General features: G+C 40.0%; 1 long non-coding RNA gene across 1 annotated transcript in view; it reads left to right on the top strand.

The window, feature by feature from the left end:
• The window catches only part of Gm41533, a 30837-nt gene extending 20633 nt beyond the window's left edge, over nucleotides 1-10204 (top strand). Inside the window, exon 3 of the long non-coding RNA XR_876634.1 lies at nucleotides 10135-10204. This is a non-coding gene — a long non-coding RNA (predicted gene, 41533). The remainder of the gene's footprint in view (nucleotides 1-10134) is intronic.
• The last annotated feature ends 4344 nt before the right edge of the window (nucleotides 10205-14548 follow it).

Genomic DNA, 14548 nt, shown 5'->3' with positions numbered 1-14548 from the left:
CTGCATCTGGAGTCAACTAAAACACAATCTGCTTATATTAATAAAATTATTGGAAGCAGGGAGAACCACCTTCAGTATGGACAGCACCTTCTGGCACCCTGCATAAAAAGGCATGGAAGAAGGAAACTAATCTTTGCCCGCTGGCAATTTCCTCTATGCTATTGCTATGGCATTTCCTCACCAGTATTAGAACCAACTTCTTTGGACTTCCAACATAGACTGAAGACCAGCAGCTTTCCATGAATCCTCCAGGCTTTCAGTGCTGGACTGAAACTGCTGAGATAGTCAGCCTCATAGGCAAAACAGCCATCAGTTTCAGCTTCTCCAGTTTTGGATAGCCATTATTATACTACAGCAACCAATCTACTAAATCTCCTTTTAATACAGATAATTGATAGATAAGATACATACATAGGGGTAGATGATAGATAGATAGATAGATAGATAGATAGATAGATAGATAGATAGATAGATAAATAGATAGATAAATAGATGATGGATACATACATACACATACATATGTACATACATACATACGTACTCTCTGTCAGTTCTTTCCTTTAGACAACCTGACTAATACAGTTATCTAGAAGAAGGAATGTGTATTAGTAACAGAAAAATAGGAAAAATTTTACAGACAAATATAGTAAGCATCCACTGTGGCTTTAGAAAGTAAGAAGGACTTGGTCAAATTTGGGGAGTGGTTGATTAAAAAGAAAAATACAATTAAAGTATATTTAGGAAGCATAATTGACAAGACTTGGACTATGATCAATAGGATTGTAGGTATCCAGATTTAAGCTAGGTGACATGGCATTTGAATTTTTAGACAAAGATAAGCCTGGCCAAATAGCAGAAATATTAATGAAACAAATCCATTGCCAAGATGTGGGCATGCCTGAAATTTACTTAACACACAATTTATGATCAACTGGGAAAGAGGTGAAAAGCAGGGAAGGTACTAAAAATGTTTTACGGCTATATGAGTGTATCTGCTGAGCAGAAAGTAGTGCCCTCAAACAAGCTATTCAGTTATGACCACTTCTGAAGCATTCATTAGAAGGGTGGAATTCCTCCCAAACTGTTAGTCTATGTAGTGTTCTGATATGAGGTAGTACTTGAATCTGTATTAAGAAGTCCAACTGGATATTTAAAATACATTAAACAAGCTCTCTGCCAACTAGTTCTAAAAATACAAAAATTACAATACCTACATAATGTACATAAATTGTCTTGCATGTGGAAAGAATTCCATAAATCCAATTTCCTTCTGACCAGCACTGAAGTAAACCATCAAACACTAAGCCAATTTAAAGCACAAAGGGAAGTGATTACCCAACTCATAACATATGCCGAGCCTACTGAATACACAATATTACATAAGAGAAACATTTCTAACCACAAGACATTTGAGTAGTGTTTTGGACTAAATGACAAATAAGAAAATGATGGAAGGGCATGGAAGCACATGACTTTAATCCTAGCACTTAGGAGACACAAGCAGGCAGATCTATGTATTCAAGGCCATTCTACTCTACAGAGTAAGTTCAGAACAGCCAGGATTACACAGAGGAGCCCTGTCCGGAGGAGGAGGAGGAAGAAGAAGAAGATAAGGAAAAGGAGGAGGAACAGGAGGAGGGAGAAACAGAGAATGGGATAGGAGGAAGGGATGGAAAGACAAAGGGTGATGGAGGGAGAGAGAGAGAAAAAACATTAAATAGAAAAAAATGTCTTGATAGAAATAAGCAGGTAGCAAGTAAAGACAAATTGCAGTAGACCCTATTGATTGACAGGTTGTTTACCTCAAGACTATTCAATACTGGCAAATGTGGAGTTTTATTCTTGATAAAAAATGATACCTACTCTCATGAGTGCCTTTCCCAATGTGTAGTATCTTACCACCATCTAAGAACTTTCAGGATGCTTGAAGATCTACATAAAAGTTCACACAGCCTTGTGAAAATTTTATGGGTGAAAAAGTACAAAGAATGCAAACATGATTACAGGCTTCACTACCCCCACGAGATACTATGCCATCCTGAAACCTCAATGTAAAAGACTACTACAAGTTTAGGTAAATATTATCTTGCTCCTACAGAACTGGAAATTGAAGGATTTCAGGATATCGTATATAAAATGAATCAACAAGTAGTACATTGACAAGAAATAGGATACACAAGCCCAGAAACTAAGGGGATGGCGTGTGATGTCCCTCATACTACTGCTCAGAGGGAACCCACTGCTCTTATCACTGAAAACTCACTCTTTGCTGAATAAGAGGCACTGTGTCCAAAGGGAGGATGCTTTACATGAAGGCTACGTGGTACAGGTTCCACCAACTTAGAGCCACGGTTATTGCCTGTTCTTTCAGGCTGCCCATGCCAGTAGGAAGATGAGCTAAGAATCTAATTTCTACATTACCAGTGTTAACAGGCACAGACTATCATGGAGAGCTAGACCACATGATGAAACCACAAAGACCATGCATTGACTCTTTCTCACATCCTCCTACGTTTCACTCTGTCGCCTCAGGAAGGAACTTAACTAAAATATAGACAACTTTAAAACATCAACTTGTATGTACCACAAGCTTCATTGATTCTCCCTGAGGGCTTCCTTGGATCTGTGACACGAAGACTGTAACATACAGCTACCAGCCATCATGTAGGTGCACCTACGTGTTCAGGGCAATTAGCATTTTATAGCACAACCTTTAACAAAAGGGAGGAGAGTTGATCGGTGATGTCTGCCATTTTATGTCCTTAATATTGGAAGAAACTGAATAACAAGGGAGAAATCCTGTGGCTTAATTGATACAGATCCTAAGAACGTTTTCGGAAGAATCAAGAAGGTTCTCAAAGGAACATCCCCAGAGAACAACAGTATTGATCCACTAGAGAGCACACAGTCCTGAAGTGCCTTATTTTCTACGTGTCTCCTTCTCGTAGCCTACAATCTTACTCCCCTAGCTGACCTCCTTGAAGAACTGCCTCCACGGCTCCCAGGAGTCAATTCAGGTGGCTTAGCAGAAATGCCCAACAGTTGAGATATGGAACCTGAAGAGACAACCTCCAGAAGCCAGACAGGACCCTCAGTGGAAGGATAAGGACACCAACCTATAAAACTTTTGACCCAAAATTGGCCCATTTAAAAAAAATGCAGGGACAAAGATGGAACAAAGACTGAAAAAAAATGGCCGACCAGTGACTGGCCCATTTTGAGACCCATCCCATGGGCCGACACCAGTCCCTCACACTATTAATCATGGTATGTTGTGCATGCAGACAGGAGCCTAACATAGCAGCCCTCTGAGAGGCTCTACCCAGCAGCTGACTGAGACAGCTGAAACATTAGACAGAGGTCGGAACCCCTGTGGAAGAGTTAGAGGAAGGATTGAAGGCCCTCAAGGAGTTGGCAACCCCACAGGAAGAGCAGTAGTGTCAACTAACTTGGAACCCTGGGAGTACCCAGAGAGTGAGCCACCAACAAAGGAGCATACACGGGTTGGTCCTAGGCCCCTGACACATGTATAGCAGAGGACTGCCATGTCAGGCCTCAGTGAGAGAGGATGTGCCTAATCCTGTAGAGATGCATGGGGGTGGGGGAAGACAGGGGAAGGTGGCTGCCCTCTCAGAGGCAAAAGGGAGGGAGTGGAGGGGGGAACTCTGTGAGGGGGCATCGGGAGGCAGTGGGTAACATTTGGGGTGTAAACAAATAAATAAATAAAACTGCCTCCCCAAAGAAAGTTGCCTGCAGATAAGCCCTCCCCTCTCTCTCTGCTTTCTGACTTAAGCTGGTCTCTGCTTTCTCACCTTCCTCTAATTCCTCCTGCACAGTATCTTCCTTATAGATTATTTTTTGCCAGTAACTATCCAGATTTTCAATTTGTTCGAAAGCAACTGTGATTAAACGTCCGTCTCTGATCATTCAACTAGAAATTGAAATGTATTTTTGATCATCCATATTAATTCACAGGCTGCCGAAAGGCTCCTTTTAAAGCCTTTGAAGTGTAACACACAGTCTCTCCAGATTGTTAATGTACAAGAGAGTTCTGTTTGCCAGGCTGTGGGCTTAACCTTAAACAAATATTATTTTAATATCTGTTAATCCTTTAAATTGAACGATTTTTTTATTTTCAGCAGCAAAAAAATAAATTTACTCTCATTCCTATGATAATGGATAACTGTTTCTTTAGCTGAGGATTTTGGGAAAATGCTGATTACGACGGAGCCAGGATGCTTACACTGTTCAAAAAAAGCTTAAGGAATGTACAGTATGTTGGCTTTGTATAAAGTTAGAAGCTTAAGAAGGGGGGAGTGCGAAATGTCTTTCCTTGGTGTTGCTTGCTCACACTGGGCCAACTCACAGGTCTGATAAAACTGAGCAGTTGCTCACGGGCGATTTTGTATAGCTTTCCACGTAGGAAAACTGCAAACCAGGCACAGGGTGTTAGAGGATCACCTGGGAGAAAATTAAAGCAATTTCTAGGAGTTTGCCATGGAAACCTCAGAAAAAAAGCACTGGATTGCTCACCCTGAATGAAAAGGACCCTGAAGTTATTTCTCATTGAGCATTTTTACAAAGCTCTTGGTCTACAGATCCATGAAGCTAGCAATTATTTGCACTCCAGCTATAAGATTTCCCACTTTCCTGAAAGAGGTCTCTGGAGAAATGAATGCAGATTTCTACTTTCACTTCCCTGGCTTAGTGTGCTGTGTTTCTACTATTTTTAAAGTGGGGAAGATGTTGGATAAAATGATAATAAGAACAACCAGGATGACCAAGATACCAAATGTGTTCAAAATGACTTTACAATTGCTGGTTCTTTAAAAAAAAAAAAAAAAGGAAGTCTCTGTATCTTGAGACTGGGGAAGCTTTACTGTGTCCAAGCACAGCTGGATGTCTGTGTAATTCCTCTAGACTATATGAGAAATGAGCAATTGAAAAGACAACTGGAGGAAGATTAGAACTCCAAAATCAATGATGGCTCACCCTGACTGTCGTTATCGATAAGACAATATCAACTGAAACCCTTGACTAGTGGCTCTGATGGGGTTTGCAGTCTATCCTTAAATTAGTCATTATTTAGAAGCAAAGTAGACACGGGGTGGTCTGAAGGCCTGATGGAAAAGCAGTCTCTGTAAGCTGGCATGGCGCAGCAGACTTCAAATTGTGGTAAAACGGGCAGAGTTTTTCGATGTTGGTTTTCATATCTTAACATTAATATCTTTGTTCTGCTGGGAATAATCAGAGCACTGAGAAGGCTGAAGGAGCAAGATCAGCAATTCATGGCCAGCCTGAACTACATAGTAATTCCAAATCAAGAATGCAAAATTAGATTCTCTACTTAAGACCTCCATGGCCTGGGGCTGAGAGTCACTCTCCTTTTTCTCCTATTTCCACTTTTCTTCCTGTCCTCCATCTGTCTCTCCAGTCTCTTTCCCAGCCCTGTAGGAGGCTGCCTCTCTAGTGCTCCTCCCTCCTCCCATCTTTTTGTGTCAGCCATGAATAACAAGAAACACTTCCTATCTGGGCTCTCCAGTGGCTACACCAGATCTGAATTCAGGTAGGCTTTCTCTATTTTTCTCCTTTATCATGATCCAGTTTCATCCCCAGCCCAATAGTAGACTCTCCTCCCAACCTCCTCCAGTCCTCCTGGACTCCAAGGAGCCTCTTGGTGAGTTTGGGCTTGTTCCCTCCTCCAGTCCCTTTGAGTCACATGTCCATAACAAGAAACACACTCTTAAGGGGAGTGGGTGGGTAGGGGAGAGGGGGTGGGTGGCTATGGGGGACTTTTGGTATAGCATTGCAAATGTAAATGAGCGAAATACCTAATAAAAAATGGAAAAAAAAAAAGAAACTAGACATCAATAAATCAAATTATTTAATTAAAAAAAAAAAAAAAGAAAAGAAACACACTCTTCCTGGGGACTACAGTGAGCTGGGACTCACAGAGGTGGTTGTTTTACTTTCCTGGCTGTCTTCCATTACAATCTCTCCCATCTCATCTCCAGCTTGCTTTTGGGGACCCGTGCTCTCACCCTGCCACCATTCCCAGGAATGGTGGCAGGGTGTCAAACCATGGTGTGGACCCACCTTTTCTTTTCCCTCTGGACCTTCAGTGTCCCTGAACCACCTCTTCCCCATTCCTTCACATCAGCCTCTAAAACCTAAAAATTCTTTCTAAACTGAATCCCAAGTGGCTCCACCTGGCTGGTGACAGAGTAGGTGACTCACACTCTCCTTCCTGTTCCCCATTACAATCTGTCCATTCTTAAACTCAGCCCAGTGACAGCCCAATTACAGGAGCCTCTCCCCCAAACTAAACTCCATTCACTGGAGACTCCAACTGATGGTTCTGACCAAGGTCTTAGTTAGGGTTTCACTGCTGTGAACAGATAGCATGACCAAGGCATGTCATAAAGGACAACATTTAATTGGGGATGGTTTACAGGTTCAGAGGTTCAGTCCATTATCATCAAGGTGGGAGTATGGCAGCATAGAGGCAGGCACAGTGCAGGAGGAGCTGAGAGTTCTACATCTTCATTTAAAGTCTGATAGCAGAATACTGGCTTCCAGGCAGCTAAGATGAGGGTCTTATGCCCACACCCACAGTGACACACCTACTCCAACAAGGTCAAACCTCCTAATAGTACCACTCCCTGGGCCAAGCATATAGAAACCACCAAAGTACTCTAACCCTTTCTTCCCCGTCTCCTCAGATTATTCTTTGTCTTGCTGCAAACTTCCTTTAGGATCCCCTCCTCCACCACATCTGCAACTCACTGGGTGCCTGGTCTTTTGGTGTGGTCACAATGACCTATCCTTGAAGCCCCTCTGCCCTTTTATCAAACTCCATTTTATCCATCTCTGCCACCAATTGACCTGCTAAAGAGCTCTCTATCAACAACCCACAGCCATCAAACTTTCCTAAGATTCAGAGGGAACAACGAAAACCAAAGAGTTAAATACTCACCTGACAAAGATAAAACCAGATGTTAACACCGAGAATCACCTAATCATACTAGATAACTAGACACCATCACCAACACATAAACATTAACAGCCAAGTTAATGTTTGTGCCTCAGTCAAAACCCAGTAACACTAATACAGTAAGCCCTAACAACTTCAATAAAGCTGTAGAACAAGACTTTCAAGTAGCAATTATGAATATGTTCAAGGACCTTAAAAAGGATACAAAAATGAAATCTGTGGAAACACAAATAGTGAAACCTAATCATGGAAACAGTTCAAGACCTGAAAGTGGAAACAGAACCAATAAAGAAAACACAAGCAGAGGTCAAACCAGAATGAAAATGTTAGGAGAGCAAACAGAAACCTGAGAGGCAAACCTCACCAACTGAATACAAGACATGAGAGGTTCTCAGGCATTGAAGAATATATGGATACTACAGTCAAACAGTCAAATTTTAAAAAAACAAAATTAATCCAGGTACATAACACCCAGTAAATCTCGCATTGTGAAGAGAACAAATCTAAGAATCATGTGGATAGAGGAAGGAGAAGAAACCCAGGCCAAAGGTACAGAAAATATTTTTCACAAGATCACAGATAAAAGTTTTCCTAACCTAAGGAAGGCAGTGTGCCTATCAAGGTTCAAGAAATAATACAGAACACCAAGTAGACTGGGTCAGAAAAGAAATTCCCTATGACACATAATACTTAAAACACTAAACATAAGGAACAAAGAGAACACATTAAATGCTGCCAGGGGGAAAGACAGAGTGACACACAAAGGCAGACCTAGGAGAATAGCCAACTTCTCAGTGGAGAGTGAAAGCCAGAGAAGCCTGTAAAGATGCTTCCTCAAACTCTGAGCGACCACAGATGCCAGCCAAGACTAAACTCAGGAAAACTTTCTATCACAATAGATACAGATTTTCCATGTTAAACCAAATATAAGTAGAATCTATCTACAAATCTAGCCCCACTGAAGACACTAAAAGGAAAATTCAATCTGAAGATGTTCACCATCAATGTGTGCTGGCTATATATTCCTAAGTGTGGGTTAGAGGCAACATCATTAAAGAAAATTTATTCTCCTTTCCCCAGAAACCATCAACATAGATGTGAGTTCATGAATGTAGCTCTCCTATCATGTCCAGAAGACACTGTTTTGTCCCAGTCCTCTGGCTCTTAAAATCTTCCCATCATCTCTTCCATAATGGCTCCTGAGCCTTGGAGAACTGGTATGATATAGTTGTCTATTTGTGGAAGACCACTTCTATGTTAGTTGGAACTACCATTGCTGTGATAAAATACTGTGACCAAAAAAGCAAGTTGGAGATGAAAGGGTTTATTTGGCTTACATATCCACATCTGTTCATCATAAAAGGTAGTCAGGACAGAAACTCAACTGCAGGAGCTGATACAGAGGCCATGCTGCAGAAAACTCTGGTGCTGATTAGCTTGTTCCCATGACTTGCTCACTCTTAAAGAACCCAGAAGTACCAGTCCAAGGATAGCACCACCCACAATCCACTGGACCCTCCTTCCATCAATCACTAGTTAAGAAAATGCCTTACACCTGAAACTTATGGAGACATTCTCTCAGTTGAGGTTCCCTCCTTTTGGATAACTCCAGTTTGTGTCTAATTGACATAAGACTAGCCAGGACAACTGACCCCTTTTCAACTTGACAAATACATTACTACTAAACCTCCATCCTTTCTTCTCATATTAAAAACATAGAGAAATTTAAAAGTCCAACAATTTTTACAAATTCAAACATGTTAAAATTTCATTCCCTTTAAAATAACCAATCTCTTTTAAAAATTCACTCTTTTAAAATCCAAAGACTCTCAACTGTGGGTTTCAGTAACATCAAAAATAAATGAAATACTTTTTTTACTTCAAAGGGGAAGAAACAGGGCGTGGTCAAAAGCAAAGCAAAGCAAAATCAAACTCCAAAAAGTGTAAATAAATCAAGTTCCTATATCTGGACTTAAGCCATGAACTTTTGGGCTCTTCCAAGGGAAGACTTTCCAAGAGACTTTATCTTTTGAATTGCTCTTAATATTCTTATTTTCCAAGAACCTACAGAACATCTCACTAAACTCTCTACACGTAATGACTTTTCTAGCCCAAAGTCCTTCCACAATCCTCCGGAAAACAATATGGTTGGGTCTGTCACAACAATACCCCACCATCCTGGTACCAACCTGTCTTCGTTAGGGTTACCGTTGCTATGGTAAAACACCATCACCAAAAAGCAAGTTGGAGAGGAAAGGGTTTCTTTAGCTTAAACTTCCATATTGCTTTCATCATTGAAGGAACTCTGAATTGGAACTCTAATCGGGCAGGCAGAAACCTGGAGTCAGGAGCTGATGCAAAGACCATGGAGTGGTGTTCATTACTAACTTGCTTCCTATGGCTTGTGCAGCCTGCTATCTTATGGAACCCAGGATTGCCACCACCCACAATGGGCTGGGCCCTCCCCTATCAATCACTAACACAGAAAATGCCTTACAGCTAAACCTTATGGAGGCATTTTTTCAATTGAGCTTCCCTCCTTTCAGATAACTCAAGCTTGTGTCATCTCGACATAAGACCATCCATACACCATTGACACATAGTTTCTGCTTTAGGGCCAATTTTAAGTTCCTGTGGTAACCATCATCTACTACACAAAGAAACTTCTCTGATGAGGTCTGGTAACTGCACTAACCTGTGAGTAGAGGGTGCAAATTTAGAGGACAGTATACTATGTGCATTTAGCAGAATGCATTTGGCAGAATAGTAGGAGAGTCACATCTGAAACCTGTGAGGTTCCCGACCATGGATTCTTGGCTGAATGTACAGTGCTGGGCAAGTTCCCTCCTACCTTAAGCAAGATTCTACCTGTCATAGAGTTTGCTTCTACCCCAACTGAGAACTCTGAAGATCCAGCAGAATATTTCAAACCAGAGCATCATCCTGGCAAGGTGTTTTCTGCTGAGAGGATTTTAAAAGTATAGAAATTAGTCTACCTGTACAGATCTCAGTGATATGTTTCTTCATTTCCTAGCATCATAAGACATGTGTCAGTTGCTTTAAGTAATTTAAATGTTTCTATATCATTTAGCATGGTTATAGTTAGAGTAATTTTTCTTCTCTTCTCTGGGTTGTTTTAGAGATCTACCCCTCAAGTGTAGACTCTACACTAAGAAGATACCCCCCTAAGAAAACTGGAATAGATGGCTAACCCAATTTGTGCACAAATTACAGTACAGAGGCACAACAAGCATGAAAAGCAAGACAGCCTAAAGACTACAAGGACTACAATGCCAAATTACCAAGTCCAATAATACTAAAACTATATAAATGCTGAAGAACAAAGTCTACTTCTAAAAGTAATCACTGACTTTGAAACAGAAATAAAGAAACCAATGAAGGAAGTTGATCAATTTAGCATATAGATAAGATCAGCAACATGGGAGCTGAAGAGATGAGTCAATTATTAGTAGAACTCATTAATACAACACTTGGAGAAGATCTGGGTTCCATTGCCAAAATCCACACAGTGGCTCACAACCATCTACAACACCAGTTGTCGTAAATCCAATGCCTTCTTTCAGATTCCATGGGCAACAGGCTTATAAGCTGTGCACATACATACATGCAGGTACTAACACATACTCATAAGATAAAATAAACAACATTTTCAAAAGAATACCAGCAATATGTGTGAAAAATTGTCAAGGAAACTGATAATAAAATAAAGGGAGAAATGTTGAAAATTAAACATTTGATCAAATGAAGTACAGAATAGAATATATCCCAAAACTGCTAAGTCAAGCAAAATAAAACTAATTGGGGACGGAATATAAGGTTGAAAAAAGTCTATATTAAGACTATAATACAAGGAGATGAAGAGATGGCTCACCAGTTAAGAGCACTGACTGTCCTGAGTTTAATTCCTAGCAAGCACATGGTGGCTCACAACCATCCATAATAGGATCTGACTTCCTCTTCTGGTGTGCATAAAGACAGAGAACTCATGCATATTAAATAAATAAATAAATAAATAAATAAACCTTTTTGAAAAGATTAATACAAAAATACAAACAAGCATAAATACGACATCCGAGAAAGGTAGACATGATCAAAAAAACAAATCTGGCACTGGAGAACAGGTGAGAGCCCTTGCTGCTCTTCCACAGGCTGAAGTTCAGAACCCACATCTATATCCCTGTATACAATAAAAGGATGTATTTTAATAAAACTGTGACTAGATTTTACTTTGCTATGGTATAAATGAGTACACATTTCATAAGGTTATTTGAGCAGTTACAAAAAAACAAAAACAAACAAACAAACAAAAACATTATTTGCCTGTTGCCTGACAAAGTAACAAACAAAGTCAAAGGACAGATTGTTTGTCCCCTGGAGTAAAAAATACATCTATATTCTAAGTAACTCCGGACGCCAATATCTGCTTTTCCACATATTAATAGGCTGAAATGAAGATAGATACCCCATTTTTATTATTTGTATTGCTGCTGCTGTGTGTGGTTTTTTTGCATTTAAAATCATAATAATACCTGCTCCCAAAGCTGTCTTGGAAAGCCCATTCTTTATTAGAAATAAATTCAAATTAATTTATCACTGCACTACTACCTTTAGCTTTCCTGCTGTTTTCTGTTCTGATATCAGCCTTTGAGATAGTTGTTCACTATTATGTTGTCTTCCTCTCTAGCGTTGACTTAGAGTTAATTATGTCATCTTTGGGACTTATTTTTCACTTTCTGTATCTTTTCCACTACCTCAGCAAATGTTTTGTCTCCCGTCCTCTAAGGTGGATTAAAGGCTTCACGGTGTCTTTATGCTTAAATGTTGCTGCACCAACTTTCCTTGTTCTGATTCATTGAATTGAATTACATTCATATCTCTCGGGAGCTCTCATCTGACACGGTGGTCTTGAAAACTTCATGTTATATTTCACAATCTGGCCTTGAATTTTTCAGTTAATCTTCACAGACAGAAATCTCATTCCTATCTTACTACCCAACATGAAAGTATTATATTACTAATAATTTTGCACCCAAGCATACTGTATTACCACGGAATCACACCACCAAACTATGAAATCCTATTAAAACTTGTTTTCCCTTACTTTCACCAAAAGCTGAATTGACAGCATAATTTGTCAACACTGAATACTGTGGACAAAGAGTTCTAACTTACACGTCTCAGTCCATGACGCTACCTTGAATTCCAGATGTGATAGGTAAATAGTAAAATGTGTGAGCAAAGTGTACTGGTTAGTAACTCAGAGCTGAGGTCTCAGCAACAGCTGGAGCTGGGCAAGCTTTACTCCTGCGGTCCACAGAGGACGACTGAAACTCTCAGTGACCAACCTCCCACGCTCATTCAGCTGTCTGTGAATTTTCTCCTACATCATTGAAATGCATTCTAATTGGACTCCTTCTCAAGGGCCACCCAGAAGTTGCACCTGGTACAAAATGCTGCTTATGGGTTCAATTTACCTTGCTATGTAGTACGAAGAAGGACTAGACAGACCCATGTGTTTTGGAAGCTTCCTTGAAATTGCCCCATTTTGAGACTTGAATGTGATAAGCAGAAGAGATTTATACAAGCCAGAACATTAGTCAGCATTAAGGAGGATGCCAAAATTCCTACATCCTGTTAACTAAGTCCAAGGTGCAAAGCTAAATGGGATTGCAGGAACCTTCTGGAATGGGATCTGTTGCCATCACATACCATTGATAATTTTGCTAACATTCACAGATTGTTGATGCTTGGTTCACAGGTGCTGATAAACTTGCTATCAGATATGTGATAACACAATAAGCTTTATCTCCAAGTCATAACTTAGCTAAAAGAATCTCATGGGAGATAAAAGAACGAATCCTTTCCTCATGTGTTGCTAGGCTGCCTATATAGATTGCCTATATATATAGGTGGCTAAAGCACCTGCAACAGAAGGCACGTTAATGAGAAACACCTTGCAAATCGATTTGATATACTAAGCTTTAGATGAAACTGGAACCTTCAGAAACAAACAAGGAAGTCCATGTGTTTTTATGCTTGGTTGTGAAAAGTGGCAGCCAAGAGAATGCACAATAGAAATCAACAGATTGACCTAGTAAGAAGGAGCAGAGAAACCTTGAAATGCTTGTTTGTTTAGATTCTTTTCCTGGTGTCGAGTGGGCACTTCTCTTGGGGGATAGTAAGTCACGCTTTAATGTCAGAGAATCCTGGGTAGGGGAAGTGCAGAGTATGTGGTTAGATTTCAGTGTGTGCCAGTCAAAAATTGATGTCAGCTGACTCATTCATTCTCACCTAACTTGTTTGAGCGAGGTCTCCTACTGAGACTGGAGCTTACTGATTTTTCCAGGTCAACTGGCCAACAAGGCCAAAAACCCTCCTTCTCTGCTCCACCTTTCCAGTGCTAGCATTACAGGTGTGCCTGGCTTTTTACATAGGTGTTGGAAATCCAAAGTCCGGTACTTATAACTGTATAAGCAATCAATTTACCAAATGAGCTACCTGTCCAGACTAAAGAGCATACAAGGATTTTATGATCTATTTCAGTGACTCTTAATAAGAAGGTATGAGTGACTTTCTGGCTTTGCTGTTTGCTCAAATTGCCTAGGCACCACGTTGTCAAATAATACATCTTAAACTCCATCAACAAGCAATATAAAGATTTTTTCCCACCTCAATTTCTTGTTCTTTTCTGTTGCATAGAAGTTTACCTACACTTAAATACTGTAAGGACAAAGAATAAATTTTATCTGCCTCCTTTTCTACTTGTATAACTAGGAACTAGTGTTAATTAACTAAAGGATGTTCTTAAAACTCTTCACTCTTTCCTGTGTGCCCTTTGCCTCCCTTTATACTATTTCTTCACACACCTCTTTGTTTTTCTTTTACAAATCCAGAGAAAATAATTAAATTACTAAATGTGGCGATTTAAGCTGTCAACAGAAACCCCTTCCTTCCTTTTCATTGACCTTGGTCTTTCTCAAACCTCATCTGAAATACATTTGCATAGTTCATTTCTATTTCCTGGAAGGAAAATGAGTGGACTTCAGTACACTGTGACATGAACACAGTATAATTTTTTTTGGTTTTTTTTTTGGGGGGGGGGGTTGGTTTTTTCTTTTTAATTTTTTATTGGACATCTTCTTTATTTCCATTTCAAATGTTATCCCCTTTCATGGTCCCCCTCCAGAAAACCCTTAACCCTTCCCCTCCCCCTGCTTCTATCCAACCTCCATTGGTGATCTCTTGCTCCAATGGTTGCCTGAGAGCACCCACCTCTGTATTTGTCAGGCTCTTAGCCAACCATTGTATTTGGCAGAACCTCTCAGGAGACAGCTATATCAGGCTCAACACAGTATAATTTTAACAGAGAAAAAAAGCCTAAGACTGTTGACATGGAAAATGTTTTTCTTTTGACAGTATCTTGCTCTGATAAAGCCCCTAACATTGTGTTATTGAGATGTGGTAATCAGTCAAATATTTATTAAGCAAGTAACATGTAAGTTGACCATTACTATGGCCTGATCAATGTGAATA

Source organism: Mus musculus, chromosome 17, assembly GCF_000001635.26.
Source record: "Mus musculus strain C57BL/6J chromosome 17, GRCm38.p6 C57BL/6J".
NCBI lineage: Eukaryota > Metazoa > Chordata > Mammalia > Rodentia > Muridae > Mus > Mus musculus.
Note: the sequence above shows the minus strand (reverse complement) of the source record. Positions and strands in the feature narration are given on the sequence as shown.